The 22675-nt window shown below is 38.4% G+C and overlaps 1 non-coding gene across 1 annotated transcript; it reads right to left on the reverse strand.

Annotated features, from left to right (window-relative positions):
* Window positions 1–19361: 19361 nt before the first annotated feature.
* Window positions 19362–19469, reverse strand: LOC112700201 (small nucleolar RNA R71). Its single transcript, XR_003153115.1, has one exon. It is a non-coding gene; the product is annotated as a small nucleolar RNA R71 (small nucleolar RNA).
* Window positions 19470–22675: the final 3206 nt, after the last annotated feature.

Genomic DNA, 22675 nt, shown 5'->3' on the forward strand with positions numbered 1-22675 from the left:
TCACATGTAGTCATGACCATGTGCTTACATCATTATCCATTCATGTGCATTGATTACCACCTTTCCCATTCTTTTCCTTGCTATAACTCTTGGGATATTCATGTCCTTACTTGTTTCCTTTTAGGATGGCCACCAAGAAAGGCAAGGAGAAAGCTACCCCCAAATCCACAGCAAGGAAAGGAACAAAAAGAGCATTAGTGGCAGAGCCTTCTTCAACTGTAGTCAAGCCCTCAACAAAAAGAATTAAAAGGATTATAAAGGTTGATGAAAAGGAAAGAGCTTTCCCAGCCAAGGACACTGCACGATTTTCCAATCGCTACTGTGAGCAGATGTTCCCCATTCTGGCAGCTCGGAATTACAACAATGAACACCTTCTTATCCTTCCGCCTCGTATTGCCGAGTTTGTTGAGCTGCAAATTGCACAAAGACATTGGGGATTCTTACAGAGACTGCCACGACAGGTTAATCTTTCTTGGGTTGTTGAGTTCTACTCCAACTTCCACCTGCCGACCCTATAGTCTATTTATGTCCATCAGAAGCAAGTCCTCATTACAGAAGAGGCCATTCAGCGAGCCTTAGATCTTCCCCCTACTCCAGAAGGATTGGATGCATTTCAAGAAGCCGCACTCAAGCTCCAGGCATACAAATTTGACTGGGACGCTGTTCTCAGAGTTATCGCACAACCTGGTAGCAAATGGATCTTTGGATACCATAGTTCCCATCCTAAGGGAATATCGGCTTCCGCACTCACCTTAGAGGCTCACGTATGGGCACAGATTATGTCCCATTACGTCTTTGATAAACCCATATTTTATGATATATTTTGTGCTTAATCTGAGTGATTTATTCAATCCTTCACCCACTTATTCATATTAATTGCATGGTTTTACTTTTCCTTCCTTATTATGTGATGTATGTGACAAACATGTTTCCTATGCTCTAGAATTAATTATTTTAATTACCTTTATTTCCATTTGGTGCCATGATTAGTGTGTTGAGTAGTTTCAGATCTTCTAAGGCAGGAATGACTTAAAGGATGGAAAAGGGAACATACAAAAATGGAAGGAAAGCGTAAAATGGAGTTTTTAGAGAAACTGGCATCCACGCGACCGAATGGACGACGCGACCGCGTGCCAAGAGCGAAGAAGCAGTGACGAGGCCGCATGACTGACGCGACCGCGCGCCTAAAGAACAACACCTATGACGCGGCCGCATGACTGACGCGACCGTGCGACAAAGAAAACCCCAATCGACGCGACCGCGTGACCCACGCGGACGCGTGACAGAGGCCACGCACCGAAAATTGCAGAAAATGCTCATAGCGGATTCTGAAGCCCTTTTTGGCCCAAATCCAAGTCTAGAAGGCATAGACCAGAGGTTATGAGGTGTGGGAATGCATCCATTCAGGGAGCTCGGCATTTTTCTAGTCACGTTCCATGATTTAGATCTAGTTTTGAGAGAGGTTCTCTCTTCTCTCTCTTTAGGATTTAGGATTTAGGACTTCTCTTAGTTTTAGGAGTAACTCTTGATCCCAGGTTCAATGTTCTTTGTATTTATTTATTTTCAATGTTCCATGTTTAGATTGATTTTCTTAATTAATGTTATTTGAGATATTTCAGTTTGTGATTGTTTTATTTATGAATGCTTTTAATTTAATTTAGATAGTTTCCCGTTTTGGCTTTGGTTAAATAATTGGTGACTCTTGAGTTATCAAACTCATTGTTGATTCATCCACTTAACTTACCTTCATAGTTAGAGGTAAATAAAGTGGGAGAAAAATCCAATTCTCATCACAATTGATAAGGATAACTAGGATAGGACTTCCAGTTCTTATACCTTGTCAAAGGTTTATTTTACAGTTATTATTATTTTATTTTACTTGTCATTCAACTAACCTTTTACCTTAATCCAAAACTCCAAAACACACTTTTTCATAACCAATAATATGAACATACTTCCCTTCAATTCCTTGAGAAGACGACCCTAGGTTTAAATACTCAGTTATCAATTTTAAAGGGGTTTGTTACTTGTGACAACCAAAACGTTTGCACGAAGGGATTTTTGTTAGTTTAGAAGCTATACTTGCAACATGAATTTATTCTGAATTCTAGACCACGCAAAAGTCTTCTCGTCAAAATGGCGCCATTGCCGCGGAATTGCAAACGTGTGCCTTATTATTGGTTATTGTAAATATTTTTAAAAAAAAAATTCTTTTGCTTGTTTATTTATTTTTGTTTTTAATTTTTATTAATTACTATGAATTCTCACCCCTCTGGTTTCAAGTTTGATTTCAATGTTGTTGTAAGGAATGGAAACTGTAATGAAAATAGGCATCCAGGTTGGAACAATCAAAGATGGGAGGAGCCACAAGGATTTGATCAACCTTCATGGCAACAACCACCTCCAATGGTCTATCAACAACCACCACCATATGCCCATGAACTATCTCCTCAACACAACTTTGGACCACCACACTCACAAGCCAACTACAACCAAACACCACCATATGACCCTAACTCGTATCCACCATACCAACCACCTTATGAGCCAAATGAACCATACACAGAACCACCACCTTTTCAACACAACTACTCTCATGAACCACCACCTCAATGTTCACCATCTCCATATCATTATCAAGATGAACCACCTTCCTATTATGAACCCTCTCTCCCAACCAATGAATCCTCATATCCACCCCAACCTCCAATGGATGACAGACTTCGTGTTGTTCTTCAAAGGCAAGAGAGGATGAATAAGAGTGTGCTAAATTTCGCGGCCGCCTTATGCGAGTTCGTAAATATAATAGCTTCCCAATATTTGAGCACTCAAAGAACTCCCATGGCTACATGTGGAGAATCAAAAGAAGAGCAAAGCATGAAGGAGACACTAGAAACTTCGGTGGACAACGAGGAACATGGCTTTGTATTGGAACAAGTAGAGGAAGCCATAATAGTTGTAGAGGAAGAAGTGGTTGAAGACTTAGGAGATGCTGAACCTCCATGGGAAAGTCAAGACATAAAGCCTCCTTCCAAGACGATTGCAATTGATGTTGAGAAGGGTGTACAACCTCCAAGGCATATCATAGCTAAAGACTTTGAAGAGGTTGATCAAGAGATGGAGATTCAAGAAGAAGAAGCACAACCTCCTATGCCCTTGGTAAGCAATGAAGAGGAGATTGAATTGGAAGAAAGCTACCAAGAGGAAGATGTTGAAATTGAAGAAGCTTGCAAAGAGGTGGTAGTTATCAGAGAAGAGCACAAGGGAGTCGAGCTTGCAATTTTATCAAAAATACCTCCCCCTAAGTTGCCATCATCCTTCACAACATTCAAGTGGGTAAAATTCATATCCCTTAGCTTTCTAATACCACTTGAATATGGGCTACTTGAGACGGATGGCCAACTTAGAGCTCTTTGTGGCATTAAGAGTAAGAGGAAGATGGCCAGTGGTAAGAATTGTCCTGCAAGGTTCATCATGGTTGGAAGCTCAAAGTTTAAACGCAAAGGTTGGTGTAAAGCTCAACTGAATGGGTCTAGGAAGTTGTTTGGCCGCTTACATCAGAATTCAGACAGGTGCAAAGGCAAGGTTTGGGACCCCGGAATCCATTCTACCAATCACCACTCTTGAGACCTTGTCACTTTCAATTTTAATTTTAATTTTAAACACTAATGATCATGAAGTAGAGACACAAATATAGATGACATAATAAGCATAAAAACCAAAAAACAAAAAAATAAGAACAAGGAATGTGTCCACCTTAGTGATGTCTTCTTCTTGAAGGACCAATGATGTCCTTAAGCTCTTCTACGTCCCTTCCTTGCCTTTGTTGCTCTTCCCTCATTGCTCTTTGATCTTCTCTTAATTTTCTCTTCAGAGTCCTTTCAGGTTCAGGGTCAGCTTCAACAAGAATGCCTTTTTTCCTTGTTCCTGCTCATATAGGGAAGAAGAGAACAAGAAAAGAAAGAGGAATCCTCTATGTCACAGTAAAGAGGTTCTTTATTGTTAGTAGAAGAAGAAAGGGAATAAAGAAAGGAGAATCCAAACAAAAGGGTAAGGATAGATGGAGTGATTGGAGATGAAGAGAGGTGAAGAGAAGTGTTAGTAAATAAATAAATAAATAGAAGAAGAGAAGAGAGAGAGAATTCGAAAATAATTTTGAAAAAGTAGTTAATGATTTTCAAAAATTAAAGATAAGATATAATTAAAATTAAAATTTAAAACAATTAAAAATAATTTTTGAAAAAGAGATGAGATATTTACGAAAATTAAATAGGGAAAAGTAGTTAGGTGGTTTTGAAAAAGGTAAGAAACAAAGAAAAAGTCAAATAGTTAGTTGGAAAAGATATTAAAATCAAATTTGAAAAGATAAGAAGATAAGAAGTTAGAAAAGATATTTTAAAATCAAATTTTTTGAAAATGATAAAATTTTGAAAAAGATATTATAAAAAGATAAGATAAGAAGATATGATAAAAATATATGATAAAAAAGATAAGATTCTTACGAAAAAGATATTTTGAAAAAGATTTAATTTTTTAAAAATAAAAATTGATTACTTGACTAATAAGAAACTAAAAGATAGAATTCTAGAATTTAAAGATTGAACCTTTCTTAACAAGAAAGTAACAAACTTCAAATTTTTGAATCAATCACATTAATTGTTAGTAAAGTTTCAATTTTTTTTTTGAAAAAAAGATAAGAAAAAGATTTTGAAAATAAATTTTTAAAATTTCGAAAATTATTAAAAAAATGAAAAAGATGTGATTTTTAAAAAAAGATTTTGAAAAGATAAGATTTCTAAAATTGAAATTTTGACTTGACTTATGAGTAACAACTGATTTTAAAAATTTTCTGACTAAGTCAACTTAAATTTTCGAAAATTTGGAGAAAATTAAGGAAAATATATTTTTTTTGATTTTTTGAATTTTTAATGATGAGAGAGAAAAACACAATTATGACCCAAAATATGAAAATTTTGGATCAAAACACATGATGCATGCAAGAACACTATGAATGTCAAGATGAACACCAAGAACACTTTGAAGATCACGATAAACATCAAGAACATATTTTTTGAAAAATTTTTGATGCAAAGAAATCATGCAAGACACCAAACTTAGAAATTTTTAATGCTTGGAAAATATGAATGCAAAGATGCACATGAAAAACAACAAAAGACACAACAATAAATCATCAAGATCAAACAAGAAGACTTACCAAGAACAACTTGAAGATCGTGAAGAACACCATGAATGCATGAATTTATCGAAAAAATGCAAGAACAATATGAATATGCAATTGACACCAAACTTAAAAATTGACTCAACACTCAAACAAGAAACACAAAATATTTTTGGTTTTTATGATTTTATGTTTTTTTGGTATTTTCTTTATTTATTTTCGAAAAAAAGGAAAAAAAATTTTGAAAAGTTTTTGAAAACAAAACAAAAAGAAAATTACCTAATCTGAGCAACAAGATGAACCGTTAGTTGTCCATACTTGAACAATCCCCGGCAACGGCGCCAAAAACTTGGTGAACGAAATTGTGATCATCAACAAGAAATTGTTGGTATGAAGCAAGCTATGGTCACCTTGTAAATCTCAGTCAGGCGGATAATAATTGATTATGGAATTTCGAAAATCAAATATGATTGTATTAGATATTCAAAAGATAAATAAAATAAATAGGAAATAAAGATAAAGTTACTCATGTAATCCAATGGTGGGAATTTCAGATAGGTGCATGTAGGTACTGTGTTCCTTCCTTATCTCTACTTTCTTATTACATTCATCCAAGCTTTCTTACTCCTTTCCATGGCAAGCTGTATGTAGGGCATCACCATTGTCAATGGCTACATCCCATCCTCTCAGTGAAAAAGGTCCAAATGCTCTCTCACAGCACGGCTAATCATCTGTCGGTTCTCAATCAGGTTGGAATAGATTCCAGTGATTCTTTTGCGTCTGTCACTAACGCCCAGCCTTTAGGAGTTTGAAGCTTGTCACAGTCATTCAATCCCAGAATCCTACTCGGAATACCACAGACAAGGTTTAGACTTTCCGGATTCTCATGAATGCTGCCATCAATTCTAGCGTATACCACGAAGATTCTGATTAAGGAATCCAAGAGATATGCGACCGGACTAAGGTAGAATGGAAGTGGTTGTCAGTCACGTGCGTTCATAGGTGAGAATGATGATGAGTGTAACAGATCATCACATTCATCAAGATGAAGTGCAACGAATATCTTAGAACAAGAATAAATCGAATTGGATAGAAAATAATAGTAATTGCATTGAAACTTGAGGTACAGCAGAGCTCTACACCCTTAATCTATGGTGTGTAAAAACTCCACCATTGAAAATACATAAGTGATGAAGGTTCAGGCATGGCCGAGAGGCTAGACCCCAAGGTCTAAGAACTAAACGTTCAAAGATAGCTAATACACTAGTAAAAAGTCCTATTTATAATAAACTAGCTGATAGAGTTTATAGAAGTAAGTAATTGATGCATAACTCCACTTCCGGGGCCCACTTGGTGTATGTTTGGGCTGAGCTTGAATGTTACACGAGCTGAGGCTTATCTTGGAGTTGAACGCCAAGTTGTAACGTGTTTTGGGCGTTCAACTCTGGTTCGTGACGTGTTTCTGGCGTTTAACTCCAGAATGCAGCATGGAACTGGCGTTGAGTGCCAGTTTACGTCGTCTATTTTCCAACGCCGTTGAGAGCGCGCCATTTGGAGCTTTGTAGCTCTAGAAAATCCGTTTCAAGTGCAGGGAGGTCAGATTCCAACAGCATCAGTAGTCCTTTGTCAGCCTTCTTATCAGAGTTTTGCTCAGGTCCCTCAATTTCAGCCAGAAAATACCTGAAATCACAGAAAAACACACAAACTCATAGTAAAATCTAGAAATGTGAATTTAGCATAAAAACTAATGAAAACATCCCTAAAAGTAACTAGATCATGCTAAAAACTACCTAAACACAATGCCAAAAAGCGTATAAATTATCCGCTCATCAGTTGCCCTGACGCTAGGCGACGCGAACGCATGATTCACGTGGACGCGTCGCATCTGCGAACTTTAACCCGTGTGGCCACGTGGGCGACGCCTCCGCGTCACTTGGCCGCGGCCTGTACGGATCAAAAAGCGCTGGAAGTGACTTCTGGGCTGTTTCTGACCCAGTTTTCGGCCCAGAGAACACAGATTAGAGGCTATAAAGTGGGGGAATGCATCCATTCATGATCATTCTCTCATAATTCATAATTTTAGTTTTAGATGTAGTTTTTAGTGAGAGAGGTTCTCTCCTCTCTCTTAGGATTAGGATTAGGATTAGGATTTCATCTTCAATTACAGGTTCAATGTTCCTTTTATTTATTTTCTCAATTTAATTTATGGATTTCTATGTTCAACTCAACTTCTTTATTTGGCTATAACTGCCCATGTTACATTTGATTGAGTTATTAATTTATGATTTTGAGGTATTTCAGATTGATGATTGCTGTCTTTTATTTATATAAATAATTTGGATTTTCCTATTACCCTTTTGGGTTTGGTTGAGTAATTGGTGACGCTTGAGCTGGCAAATAAAGCAGTGGTTGAAATTGGGAGTTGTTAGTTAATTTGAGTTCTAATAACTCTAGCCTTTCCAAAGGAAAGACTAGGACTTTAGGTATCAAATTAATTAGTCCACTTGACCTTTCTTTGTTTAGTAAAGGTTAGCTAAGTGGAATTAAAATCTAATTCTCATCACAATTGATAAGGATAGGACTTCCAGTTCTTATACCTTGCCAAGAGTTTATTTTACAGTTATTTATTTATTTTTATTTCTTTGAAAATATACCTGTGCCCATTGCCCAAATTCCAAAAACCCCAATTTTACCTTTTTCATAGCCAATAATAAGAACATACCTCCCTGCAATTCCTTGAGAAGACGACCCGAGGTTTAAATACTTGGTTATCAATTTTAAAGGGGCTTGTTACTTGTGACAACCAAAACGTTTGCACGAAGGGATTTCTGTTGGTTTAGAATCTATATCTACAACGCGACTATTTTTATAAAATTCTTTACTAGCAAAAATCCTAACGTCAAAATGGTGCCGTTGCTGGGGAATTGCAAACGTGTGCCTTATTATTTGTTATTGTAAATATTTTTCTAAAAAAAAATTTTCAGATTTTATTTTAAAATTTTTGTCTAAAATTTTTTCAAAAATCATCTCTTTTTCAAAATATTTTCTTTTTGTTAGTTTTTATTTTTATTTTCTCCTACTACCATGAAATCTCACCCCTTTGGCTATGAGTTTGGTTACAATTATGTTGCAGGAAGAGGAAATTACAATGAGAACAGGCATCAAGGTTGGAACAATTAAAGATGGGAGGAGCCACAAGGATTTGATCAACCCTCATGGCAACAACCACCTCCAATGGTCTATCACCAACCACCACCATATGCCTATGAATCCTTTCCTCAACATAAATTTGGACCACCATACTCACAAGCCCCTTTCCACCATTCACCTACATATGACCCTATCCCTCATCCACCATACCAACCACCTTATGAGCCAAATCAACCATACACAGAACCACCACCTTTCCAACACAACTACCCTCATGAACCACCACCTCAATATTCACCATCTCCATATCATTATCAAGATGAACCACCTTCCTATTATGAACCCTCTCTCCCAACCAATGAATCTTCATATCCACCCCAACCTCCAATGGATGACAGACTTCGTGTTATTCTTCAAAGGCAAGAAAGGATAAATAAGAGTGTGCTGAAGCGGCCGCCTTAGGCGAGTTAGTAAATATAATAGTTTCCCAATATTTGAGCACTTAAAGAACTCCCATGGCTACATGTGGGAAATCAAAAGAAGAGCAAAGCATGAAGAAGACACTAGAAACTTCGGTGGACAATGAGGAACATGGCTTTGTATTGGAACAAGTGGAGAAAACCATAATAGTTGCAGAGGAAGAAATGGTTGTAGATTTAGGAGATGCAGAACCTCCATGGAGACGGATGGTCAACTTAGAGCTCTTTGTAGCGTTAAGAGTAAGAGGAAGATGGTCAGTGGTAAGAATTGTCCTGCAAGGTTCATCATGGTTGGAAGCTTTAAGTTTAAACGCAAAGGTTGGTGTAAAGCTCAACTGAATGGGTCTAGGAAGCTGTTGGTCGCTGCAGTGAGAATTCAGATCACCTTTCACCTGGCTGGAAAAATGCAGATCTAGACAAAGATGGGTGTAGAAGAAAACTTTGGGATCCTGGAGTCTATTCTGACATTCAATACTCCGGAGCCTACAAGCCTATTTGAACTCACACAAGGGCTTTATGTACTTTGTTTGGGACCCCGGAGGATGCTGGCATTCCAACCACTGGTGGAGATTTCTGGACCAATTCAAACATAAGCCACCATAGCAGGAAGCTCATCCAATGTTCAACTTAAGGACTTTAACTAAAAGTGCTTGGTGGGAGACAACCCACCATGGTATGATCGTCCCTTTTTTAGTTTTCACTATTGTCTATTTTGTTTGTTCCTGTGTTTTGATTGAACCTGGAATTTTGCATAACATTCATGGCATCTGCATTTGCATCTTTTTCTGCATAAAAAAAAGGCGTGGGACGCGACCGCATCACTCATGCGATTGCGTCAGTTGCGATGAAACACCCCCCACGCGTCCGCGTCAGTCACGCGGTCGCGTGACCTTGAAATCGGCGTAAAGATCCAACGCCCAGAAAGTTGGGCTGGAATCGTGTGGCCATTGTGCTTTTCGCACAAAAGACCCATGTGATTACGTCCCTAACGCGATCGCGTCATACGCACATACACTAATCCCATGCGACAGCGTGAGCAGCGCGATCGCGTCGCGTGGATTGCACACCACCCCAAAGGAGACAGAGAGTTGCACTGACACGACGCTAGAATCGCATGCCTCAGGCGATCGCGTCACCCCCTCTTTTATCCGTTCCACGCGATCGCACGATCCAAGCGATCGCATCATCCCCATTTCACCCCAGCCACGCGACCGCGTGCTCCACGCAATCGCGTGGATTTGAATTATAACCCCCCTGTCACGCGAACCCTAACCCGCTGCCACCGCCGCCGCGCCGGACGCCACCACCGCCACCCCCAGCCACCTCTCTGCCCCACTCTCCTTCTTTGCCCACCAGGTTCCGCATCACGTCCCCTTCTATCCATTCATAGTTCGTTCATATTTTTCTGTTTCCGTTCATCATTAGGATAGATAGATATGCATGCTGTAGTGGATTTTTAGGCTGTTAGGTAGCTTAGGCTGTGGTTAGTGGATTTAGGTCTATTTACTTGCACCGTTCGTGTTTATCGCTTTATGTTTTTGCAATCCTGCTGCTGCTCTGATGTTAGTTCCTATGCTGCAAATTCTTATTTCTTGCTGCTCTTTACACTGAATTTTCCTGATTATATTCCTTATATGTAATTGCAAGCTTTAATTTTAATTCATATGAACTATTTGATTGCTGTTTATTTTTCAAGAATATCCAATTTTAGCTGGAATGCTGCCCAAATTTATGTAAAATGTTCTCATTCATGTTTTGGTTTGGCATTTTGAACTCTGTTTTCCTCTGCTTTACCCAAACCATTTCATGAATGCCAAGGCAAGCTTCATTATCCTTTTTGATTTCCTGGTTCATAAACTGCATCTGTGATGTTTGATTCCAATTTTTACTTCCTTTATATCTGCTTGAATCAGCATCAACCTGTTTTCCTTGTTTGGTTATGAGTTACTTATAGTTCCTACCTGTGAATCCTTGTTACTTGGAATTTTTCATTATGTCACTTACCTTAACCCAATTTTTATCCTACTGACTTACTAATTCTAATTTCCTAAACTCTTTTTCAACACTAACCAAACTAACCTTTTAAAACATTTTCTCTAGCTTTTCACTTTCTTTTAACCTTCTAACCATGGCATAATGATAATTTTTCTATTTAACATGAAATCAATTACATTTTGGATTGTGAATTTTTCCTTTTGACCTTTTCACTCCTATACAATCCTTAATGCACATTTAATAAACTCATTTTTCTTATTTTATTTCTCCCTTGCCACTTTGTGTTTTTTTTGAGTATATGCCTATTTGCTTTCCTATTTTTATATATCATGGTTTTCCATTTTTCAGGATGTCTGCCTCCCAGAGGAAAGGAAAAGGCAAGGCTACTACTGGCAAGCATAAAAGAGGAGAATCCTCCATGTCCATCATCGATCTGATGCATGACTCCTCCTGGAGGGAGAAGAACATTACCCAACAAGAGAAAGCTGACCAGCTTCTCCCTGCCAATGATCCAGTGAAATTTACAAACCAGTATTGTGAGCTGAAGTATCCGGTGTTTGCAACCTCCAGGAACCTATACCTGGGGAGGAATTTGAAGATCCCAGGAGAACTCCAGCAATACACCACTGAGCAAATCAAACAAAGAGGCTGGTTCTTTCTGGAGAGAAATTTGGTTGAGGTGAACGCATCTTGGATAAGGGAATTCTACTGCAACCACTTCTTGACTTCCTTGGATGCAGTACACCTAAGGGGAAAACAGATTCTGGTCACTGAAGAGGCCATAGAGGACATTCTACAGCTCCCACCCAAGTCTGATCAGCCGGATGGTTACAAAAAGGCTAAGGAGGACATGCGTTTCTTGAGGTTTGATTGGGATGCTGTCAAGGCAAGGATAGCCCTTGACCCGACTGTTCCGTGGGAAATGCGTCAAGATACTACCATGCCTAAGGGAATCAAGCGGATTTACTTAAATGATGAGGCTCGGCTATGACACCAGATCTTGAGCAACTATGTGATGCCGAGTACTCATGAGACAGAGATTCTGGCTGCTATGATCACCCTCCTATGGTGTGTGATGGAGGATAAGGACCTGTACTTGCCACGATTTATCCGACATTATATGGCCAAGGTCCACATCCGAGGCACTCTCCCTTTTCCCTATTTGGTGACACAGTTGGGCCGTCGAGCTGACGTGCCATGGGAGGATGCAGATGAGAGACCACCGGCTGCTGACTGTAGGAAGATCATTCCTCACAGTAGGAACTTCCTAGCTTTGGGCTACAAACCACCACCCTTCACCGCTATTGATGAGACAGCCCCATCGTCTGCCGGACCCTCTTCCTCCACAGCTGCCCCTGCTGCCTCCATTGCACCTCCTCTGCCTCAGATGGAGCATCGTAACCGGCGCCAGTATGAGAAATCGGAGCATCGCAGCAAGCGACGCTATGAGCATCTAAAGCTGATAATCCGACAGGGCAGTGACATCCCCTCCGAGCCTGACACACCATCAGAGCCATCAGAGGAGGAGGCAGATGAGCACGAGGAGGAGACTCATTCCCAGGAGGAGACCCATCCGCAGGCAGGCACAGAGCAGGCTGCTTCCCAGGCAGAGGTTCCACAGCAGATTGAGGCTGCAGATCCTGAGATCCCGATCCAGTCAGCACCCCGTCTACAGCAGCCAGACCCTCAGCCCACCACCACCAAGACTCTAGCTACTATTCCTACCAGTGATGACACCCTTTCACACCCGGCTTGACTGAGCATCAGGGACGATGCTCCATTTTAAGTGTGGGGAGGTCGCCATCTCTGGCGTATTATCTTGGTGAACCACTACAGACTCTTTTCTTTTATTTTGGATATTTTTCTATATTTTTCTTTTCTATTGTTATTTTCTGAGTACTTATACATTGCTACTTTTATGTATTTCTACTCTTTTTCTGCATTTTGCATTTTTAGTTCATATTTTAGCCATTTAGTTTAGTTTGCAGTTCTAACTTATTAGCTATAGAGTATGTGGATTAATTAGTATAGTTTACCCTTTTGGCATATAATAGTTTAATTTGATCAAAATAAAAGGAGTAGACTAGAAAATTTAAACAAGATCAAAACAATCCACACACTTTGTATATAAAGTATTACATCATGTAGTTAAGTTAACAACATTTTATCAAGGAGGAACACTAAAACTTTAGCCATCCCATATATTTTACATTGAGAATAATGGGAATTTTTAACTAAACCTCCATGACATACATAATTGATATATGATTTATGAGTTTGAGAACATACAACCTGTGAGTTTTGAGCTTAATTGTATGGTTACATTCAAACCATAATTTTTATTCCTGTGTGTTCCACCCTTCTTTTGTATTCTGGTGTTCTTTACTTTGTTTTAATATATATGTCCGATTATAGAATATAGATACATACCAAGAGAGTGATTGAGGCCATGTTTGATTTTAACTCACTATCCCAAATAAAGCCTACCTTTTATGCCATCCTTGTTAGCCACCTTGTGCCCTTTAATCCCCTCTTGTTCTATAACCACATTACTAGCCTTAAGCAGAAAAACAATTTAAAAATCTCAAGTTGAATCCTTGGTTAGCTTAAGATAGAAATTTTGTAATTAATTAAGTGTGGGGAAGCTTTATGGGAACATGGATGATATAAACAAAGGTAGAAAAGTTGAAAAAAAAAAGAAAAAAATATATTGGGGAGCATGCTCATGTGAAATTAAAATAATTAATTACCATGTGCATTAAAAAAAAGAGTTTTTATTTTCAATAAAGGGGATACAAAAAAATTTCCCAAAAATGCAAATTAAAGCAAATGCACATGGTATAAGAACAAAATATGAGCATGTAACATAAAAAGTGGGAATTATGGAAAATGGGTAAAGAAGCTTTACTTTAGAAATTATGTATGTTAGGTGAGATCTTAGACTAATTAAGGATTCACTTATTAGCTCACTTAGCCTTATACATATACACTTACCTTTACCTTGGCCCCATTACAACCTTAATTAAAGACCTCATGATTTTTGGTATGTCTATATTTTATAATTGTTGATTGGTTAGATGAAGAACAAAGTTATAGAAAGTAAGGATAAAAAGAAGAATAGAGTGATTAACCCAATAAACACTGAGTGACTAGAGAGTAAACACAAAATCCAGTGAGGGTTCGCTAACTCATTAACATATATCTCAGCTTACATTACTAATTGTCTTGTAAGTTTATAAAATGGTTTTTTTTTCTCCCCCATCTCAATTGTAAAAGTGCTTTATCATTATCTAAGGTTGGCTATATATATATGATTCCTTGAGAATGTGAATTGATTTAACTACATGTAAGCTTTATATATGAGTGAAGAAAATTAGAATTGCATCATGCATTTAGTTAGTTGTATTTAGATTAGAATTGCATTGCATGGCATTCAACCACTTCAACCTTACTTTTTACCTTGGACATAGCATGAGGACATGCTATTACTTAAGTGTGGAGAGGCTGATAAACCCATATTTTATGATATATTTTGTGCTTAATTTGAGTGATTTATTCAATCCTTCACCCACTTATTCATATTAATTGCATGGTTTTATTTTCCCTTCCTTATTATGTGATGTATGTGAAAAACATGTTTCCTATGCTTTAGAATTAATTATTGTAATTACCTTTATTTCCATTCGATGCCATGATTAGTGTGTTGAGTAGTTTCAAATCTTCTAAGGCAGGAATGACTTAAAGGATGGAAAAAGGAACATACAAAAATGGAAGAAAAGCGTAAAACAGAGTTTTTGGAGAAACTGGCATCCACGCGACCGCATGGATGACGTGACCGCGTGCCAAGAGCGAAGAAGCAGCGACGCGGCCACATGACTGACGCGACCGCGCACCTAAAGAAGAACACCTATGACACGGCCGCATGACTGACGCGGCCGCGCGACAAAGAAAACCCCAATCGACGCGACCGCGTGACCCACGCGGACGCGTGACAAAGGCCACGCACCAGAAATTGCAGAAAATGCTCATAGCGGATTCTGAAGCCCTTTTTGGCCCAAATCCAAGTCCAGAAGGCATAGACCAGAGGTTATGAGGTGTGGGAATGCATCCATTCAGGGAGCTCGGCATTTTTTTAGTCACTTTCCGTGATTTAGATCTAGTTTTGAGAGAGGTTCTCTCCTCTCTCTCTTTAGGATTTAGGATTTAGGACTTCTCTTAGTTTCAGGAGTAACTCTCGATCCCAGGTTCAATGTTCTTTGTATTTATTTATTTTCAATGTTCCATGTTTAGATTGATTTTCTTAATTAATGTTATTTGAGATATTTCAGTTTATGATTGTTTTATTTATGAATGCTTTTTATTTAATTTAGATAGTTTCCCGTTTTGGCTTTGGTTAAATAATTGGTGACTCTTGAGTTATCAAACTCATTGTTGATTGAAAATTGGATTTCTTCATTTCATTAATTCAAGTTCCAATAACTCTGACTTTTCCCAAGGAAAGACTAGGACCTGAGGAATCAAAATTAATTCATCCACTTAACTTACCTTCATAGTTAGAGGTTAACAAAGTGAAAGAAAAATCCAATTCTCATCACAATTGATAAAGATAACTAGGATAGGACTTCCAGTTCTTATACCTTATCAAAGGTTTTTTTTATAGTTATTATTATTTTATTTTACTTGTCATCCAACTAACCTTTTACCTTAATCCAAAACCCCAAAACATACTTTTTCATAACCAATAATAAGAACATACCTCCCTGCAATTCCTTGAGAAGACGACCCGAGGTTTAAATACTCGGTTATCAATTTTAAAGGGGTTTGTTACTTGTGACAACCAAAACGTTTGCACGAAGGAATTTTTGTTGGTTTAGAAGCTATACTTGCAACGGGAATTTATTCTGAATTCTAGACCACGCAAAAGTCTTCTCGTCAGTCTTCCCGAGCACTCATGAGTCATCCTTCACCGCAAACATGGCCGTTCTACTATGGTGCATCCTCACAGACCAGCCTCTAAATCTACCAAGATACATCCGGAATGCTCTGGGACACGTGCAAATTGCGGGCAACCTTCCTTTCCCCGCCTTGGTCTCTGATCTTGTCTCAGCAGTCGGAGTCTCTTACAGAGCTGGGGACACCAAAGTCATACTTCCACGGGATGATCAGTACGTCCCTAACGGGAGATATCTCAGGCCACTACCAGCCAGTCCACAGCAGATACTGCAGATATTCCACCATCTACTAGTCAGCTGCTGCATCCAATACTGAAAAGGTTGGACCAACAAGACTAGAAAGCAAAGCTCCGAGAGTGCCGCAACCACCGCCGATTCAAATACCTCAAGGTGCTACTCACAGGCAACCACAGACCTGACAAGGACCCATGCACTCTGGACTCCACTTCCTTCACCAGCACAGGGAGCCATGAAGGTCCCGACTGTGGAGATACTGCCACCAGCCCACTATTGTTCCTGACAGATGACACCGAGGATGGTGCAAAACCTTAAGTGTGGGGAGGTCGGTCAGTACCTGACTTCCGGAGGTAATTCTTTTTCCCTAACACCAATTTCTTTCTCTTTAGTATAGGATAGATTGCATATTAGTAGGTTAATTGCATGCATGTTCTACCTGATTGAAAAAACAATAAGTTTCTTTTAAGACCATACATTTTTTTTTGAAAATTTCACTAATTTAAATCAAAATAATTATGTTAAATTTGTTTGAAGTTGAAATTGGAATAGGATTTTTGAGCTAAAAGAACACACAACCCGTGAGACTTTGAGCCTAAATACATGGTTACACTATTTAATCATAAACATTTTTATTTCTTGTGTGTTTACTTATCTATGATTATAATCTGAAATTTGGTTTTATCCTATATGTCTAATATTAATGTGTTATGTGCATACATATGATTGAGGCCATTGTTTGTTTAGCTCACATATCCCAAATAAGCCAACCCTTTTAATTACCTTTGTTAACCACTTTGAGCCGTTGTTAACCCCATTTATTCTATATTTTATCACATTACTAGCCTTAAGAAGAAAAACAATGAAAAATCCCAATTGAATCTTTGGTTAGCTTAAGATAGAATTTGTGTGTTAACTGAGAATGGGAAAATTGTGGGAATAAAGGGTAATAGGAAAATATGTCATGATAAAATAAAGGGAATTTGGGTACCTACTCATGCGAAACCATAAAAGAAAAAAATTACAAATCTATGTGCATTGATAAAAAAAATTTTAAATTTCTTTATTTTAGTGAATAAGGGGACAAAATCACCCTAATGATAAGTCAGAGTTTAATAATCAATGCACATGTGATAAAATTAAAATAAAGGTTGATACATGAGTATGGAATGTGAAAAGGAGATTTTGGGTAGCTAAGATGAATGTTGAAATTATATAGAATATATGTATGTTAGGTGAGAGCTTAGGTTAATTAATGATTCAATGCATAAGCTCAATTAGCCATATGTGTACCCTCACCCTTACCTTAGCCCATTACAACCACGAAAAGACCTCATGATGTTTGCATTGGCATTTTAAAATTGTTGATTGGTTAGGTGAAAAACAAAATTTTTGAAAGCATTATTAGAGAAGGATAGAGTGATTACCCCATATACTAGAGATGATTAGAGTGCACACGCACCAACAGTAAGGGTTCAATGCTCAATCCTGTACTCCCTGCTTTCACGAGCTATCTTCTTACAAATTTATCTGCTTTTACAATATGATTTGAATTAGTGAAATCTGCCTCATGTTTTGTCTTAGAGAACTTATCTATTTTTAATCATGTAGACAAAATCATATAGTTGCATTCATATGTATATAGGTTGCATTGCATGAGTCTTACATGTTCCTATTCATTCATATTTATCTCCTTCAACTTAGCAAGAGGACATGCTAATGTTTAAGTGTGGGGAGGTTGATAAACCACTATTTTGTGATTCATATTGTATTTAATTGTGTGGTTTTATCAAGTCTTCACCCACTTATTCATATGATTTGCATGTATTTACAATTCCTTCTTAAAAATATTCTATGATTCAAAACTTGCTTCCTTAGATCTTTTAGTTGTCTATTTTTATCTTCCTTCGTACCATTCGATGTTGTGATATGTGTGTTAAGTGTTTCAGGCTTTATAGGGCAGGAATGGCATAAGGAATGAAGAGGAAGCACGCAAAAATGGAAGAAACTCAAGGAATTGAGGAGATGACCAGCGAGAAGTCACGCGGTCGCATGGCTCACGCGACCGCGCGAAATGGAAGAAATCAGAGTGACGCGTTCGCGTGCCTGACGCGACCGCGCGGATTGGAAGCTGCACGAACGATGCGAATGCGTTGACGACGCGCACGCGTGGTACGAGAGATGCTGAATGATGCGATCACGTGGACGATGCGGCCGCGTGACGTGCGCGATCTGCAGAATTACAAAAGTCGCTAACAGAGATTCTGGGCCGGATTTCAACCCAGTTTTCGGCCCAAAAACACAGATTAGAGCCAGGGAACTTGTAGAGACAAAAATAATAACTCATTCCGCATAATTTCAAGTTTTTATATCTGAATTTACTTCTCCCCTAGGTTTCTCACTTAAACATCTGAATTTACTTCTCCCTTAGGTTTCTCACTTAAACATTCATATTTAGGATTTTGAAGATTTTGGCTTTAGCTTTTGAGAAGAGTCTACCTCCGGTACTAGTCATTATAGCTTGTTATTTACTTTTCATTTATTCTTCCATATTCTTAATTCCTCCAGAGTTGACATTGGATTATTTTCACAAGTTATTAATACAAACTATCTTTATTTTTAATTAATCTCTTTTATTATTATTTATTATGTCTTCTCTTATTTTCCCCATTGATTCTGTGAAGTCTATAATTATGATGAATGAGTAGTTCTGCAACTTGATTGGGAGATGATTAAAAGGAGAACCTTGAGTTAGAATACTCAAGAGTTCAATTGTAATTGGTGCATTATTGGTTGGCTTGTTATTCATTGACTCTAATCCTTCCCAAGGGAGAGGATTAGGACTTGTGAATAGAAGTTGACTTTTAATTTGACTTTCTCTCATTCATTGAGGGTTAACTAAATTAAAACAATGACTAATTATTAATTGCTCTTGATTAAATTCTAACAAGGATAGAACTTCCAATTAATATTCTCTAATTTAATTTTCTGTTCATCAAATTCAAGGCCCCTTTTGAAAACCTCTGATTGATAAAATAGCACACCTTCCTACAACTCGTTGGGAGACGACCTGGGACTCATACTCGCAATGTTTTATTTCTAAAATTTGTGACAACCCTTTTATAAATTGACGAGTGGAATTTTACCGGTTAAGAACTGTACTCACAACGCCATTTTTCTAAATAATTCTTAATCTGCCAATTTCTGCTCACGTCAGTACACCCTAACATCTACAAACTATTTTTGTTCCCTTTCTCACTCAGACATAAGGCAACAAAGTGGTTAGAATCATTCCCCAAGGAGAGCCTAACCACGTAAGAGGATGTTGTGAACAAATTTCTAGCAAGATTTTACCCTCCACAGAGGATCAATAGGCTAAGAGCTGAGGTGCAAACCTTCAGACAGCTAGATGGTGAAACACTCTATGAGGCCTGGGAGAGGTTCAAAGATCTAACAAGAAAATGCCCACAAGATATGTTTAATGAGTGGGTGCAGCTCCACATTTTCTATGAAGGATTAACCTATGAATCGAAGAAGCCTGTGGACCACTCTTCAAGGGTTCACTCAACAAGAAGAAGACCGTTGAAGAAGCTATAGATGTCATTGAAATTGTAGCTGAGAATGACTACTTTTATGCTTCGGAAAGAGGCCAAAAGAAGGGGGTGCTGGAGCTCAATTCTATGGATGCCTTGTTGGCACAAAACAAGGCAATTGCAGCATAATTGGCAGCATTAACCAAGACAATAGAGAACAATCAAGTTGTAGTTGTCCAAGCTCAAGCACCACCCCAAGAAGGAGATGCACCAGAAGTTGAATGTGAGCAAGAAAACTATGTGCATAACCCCTTTCGACCACTGGTGCGCGAAATTGTGAACAATACTTTTCACAACTCTCATAATCCCCGGTCATGAACCCCAAAAACTTGGTAGCTCAATACCATGGCATTACACAACTTCGCACAACTAACCAGCAAGTGCACTGGGTCGTCCAAGTAATAAACCTTACGCGAGTAAGGGTCGATCCCACGGAGATTGTTAGTATTGAAGCAAGCTATGGTCATCTTGTAAATCTTAGTCAGGCAAACTCAAATGGTAATGGTGATGAACGAAAATAACAAAAAGGTAAAGATAGAGATACTTATGTAATTCATTGGTAGGAACTTCAGATAAGCGCATGAAGATGCCTTCCCTTCCGTCTCTCTGCTTTCCTACTGTCTTCATCTAATCCTTCTTATTCCTTTCCATGGCAAGCTTGTGTAGGGTTTCACCGTTGTCAATGGCTACCTCCCATCCTCTCAGTGAAAACGATTGCATATGCTCTGTCACAGCACGCGGAATTCAGCTGTCGGTTCTCGGTCAGGCCGGAATAGAATCCATCGATTCTTTTGCGTCTGTCACTAACGCCCCGCCCGCTAGGAATTTGAAGCACGTCACAGTCATTCAATCATTGAATCCTACTCAGAATACCACAGACAAGGTTAGACCTTCCGGATTCTCTTGAATGCCGCCATCAGTTCTTGCCTATACCACGAAGATTCCGATTAAAGAATCCAAGAGATATTCACTAGAGCCTTGGTTGCTTGTAGAACAGAAGTGGTTGTCAGTCACCTTGTTCATGGGTGAGAATGATGATGAGTGTCACGGATCATCATATTCATCAAGTTGAAGAACAAGTGATATCTTGGAACAAGAACAAGCGGAATTGAATGGAAGAACAATAGTAATTGCATTAATACTCGAGGTACAGCAGAGCTCCACACCTTAATCTATGGTGTGTAGAAACTCTACCATTGAAAATACATAAGAACAAGAGTGATCATTGGTTTCGGCCCCAGAGAGGGAACCAGAAGAACCAAGATGAAAATACAGTAGTAAAAGGTCCTATATATATAGAACTAGTAGCCTAGGGTGTACAGAGATGAGTAAATGACATAAAAATCCACTTCCGGGCCCACTTGGTGTGTGCTTGGGCTGAGCAATGAAGCATTTTCGTGTAGAGACTCTTCTTGGAGTTAAACGCCAGCTTTTATGCCAGTTTGGGCGTTTAACTCCCATTTTGGTGCCAGTTTCGGCGTTTAACGCTGGAATTTCTGAGGGTGACTTTGAACGCCGGTTTGGGCCATCAAATCTTGGGCAAAGTATGGACTATCATATATTGCTGGAAAGCCCAGAATGTCTACTTTCCAACGCCGTTGAGATCGCGCCAATTGGGCTTCTGTAGCTCCAGAAAATCCACTTCGAGTGCAGGGAGGTCAGAATCCAACAGCATCTGCAGTCCTTTTTAGTCTCTGAATCAGATTTTTGCTCAGGTCCCTCAATTTCAGCCAGAAAATACCTGAAATCACAGAAAAACACACAAACTCATAGTAAAGTCCAGAAAAGTGAATTTTAACTAAAAACTAATAAAAATATACTAAAAACTAACTATATCATACCAAAAACATACTAAAAACAATGCCAAAAAGCATACAAATTATCCGCTCATCACAACACCAAACTTAAATTGTTGCTTGTCCTCAAGCAACTGAAAATCAAATAAGATAAAAAGAAGAGAATATACTATAGACTCCAAATTATCAAGGAAACATAGCTCCAAATTAGATGAGCGGGACTAGTAGCTTTTTGCCTCCGAACAGTTTTGGCATCTCACTTTATCCTTTGAAATTCAGAATGATTGGCTTCTTTAGGAACTCAGAATCCAGATAGTGTTATTGATTCTCCTAGTTAAGTATGATGATTCTTGAACATAGCTACTTATTGAGTCTTGGCTGTGGCCCAAAGCACTCTGTCTTCCAGTTTTACCACCGGATACATACATGCCACAGACACATAATTGGGTGAACCTTTTCAGATTGTGACTCAGCTTTGCTAGAGTCCCCCATTAGAGGTGTCTAGGGTTATTAAGCACACTCTTATTGCCTTGGATCACAACTTTATTTCTCTTTTCTTTTTCGAAAGTTTTTTTTTTATAGAAATGCTTTTTCTTGCTTCAAGAATCATTTTAATGATTTTTCAGATCCTCAGTAACATGTCTCCTTTTTCATCATTCTTTCAAGAGCCAAAAATTTTAACATTCATGAACCACAAATTCAAAAGGCATATGCACTGTTTAAGCATACATTCAGAAAACAAAAAGTATTGTCACCACATCAAACTAATTAAGCTAGTTTTAAAGATGAATTCGAAATCCTGTACTTCTTGTTCTTTTGTGATAAAAACAGTTTTCATTTAAGAGAGGTGATGGATTCATAGGACATTCATAACTTTAAGGCATAGACACTAAGACACTAATGATCATAAGACATAAACATGGATAAACATAAGCATAAATTTTTGAAAAACAGAAGAATAAAGAACAAGGGGATTAAAGAACGGGTCCACCTTAGTGATGGCGGCTTGTTCTTCCTCTTGAAGGTCTTATGGAGTGCTTGAGCTCCTCAATGTTTCTTCCTTGTCTTTGTTGCTCCTCTCTCATGATTCTTTGATCTTCTCTAATTTCATGGAGGAGAATGGAGTGTTCTTGGTGCTCCACCCTTAGTTGTCCCATGTTAGAACTCAGTTCTCCTAGGGAGGTGTTGATTTGCTCCCAATAGTTTTGTGGAGGAAAGTGCATCCCTTGAGGTATCTCAGGGATTTCATGATGAGTGGGATCTCTTGTTTGCTCCATCCTTTTCTTAGTGATGGGCT

This window comes from Arachis hypogaea, chromosome 6 (genome assembly GCF_003086295.3).
Source record: "Arachis hypogaea cultivar Tifrunner chromosome 6, arahy.Tifrunner.gnm2.J5K5, whole genome shotgun sequence".
NCBI lineage: Eukaryota > Viridiplantae > Streptophyta > Magnoliopsida > Fabales > Fabaceae > Arachis > Arachis hypogaea.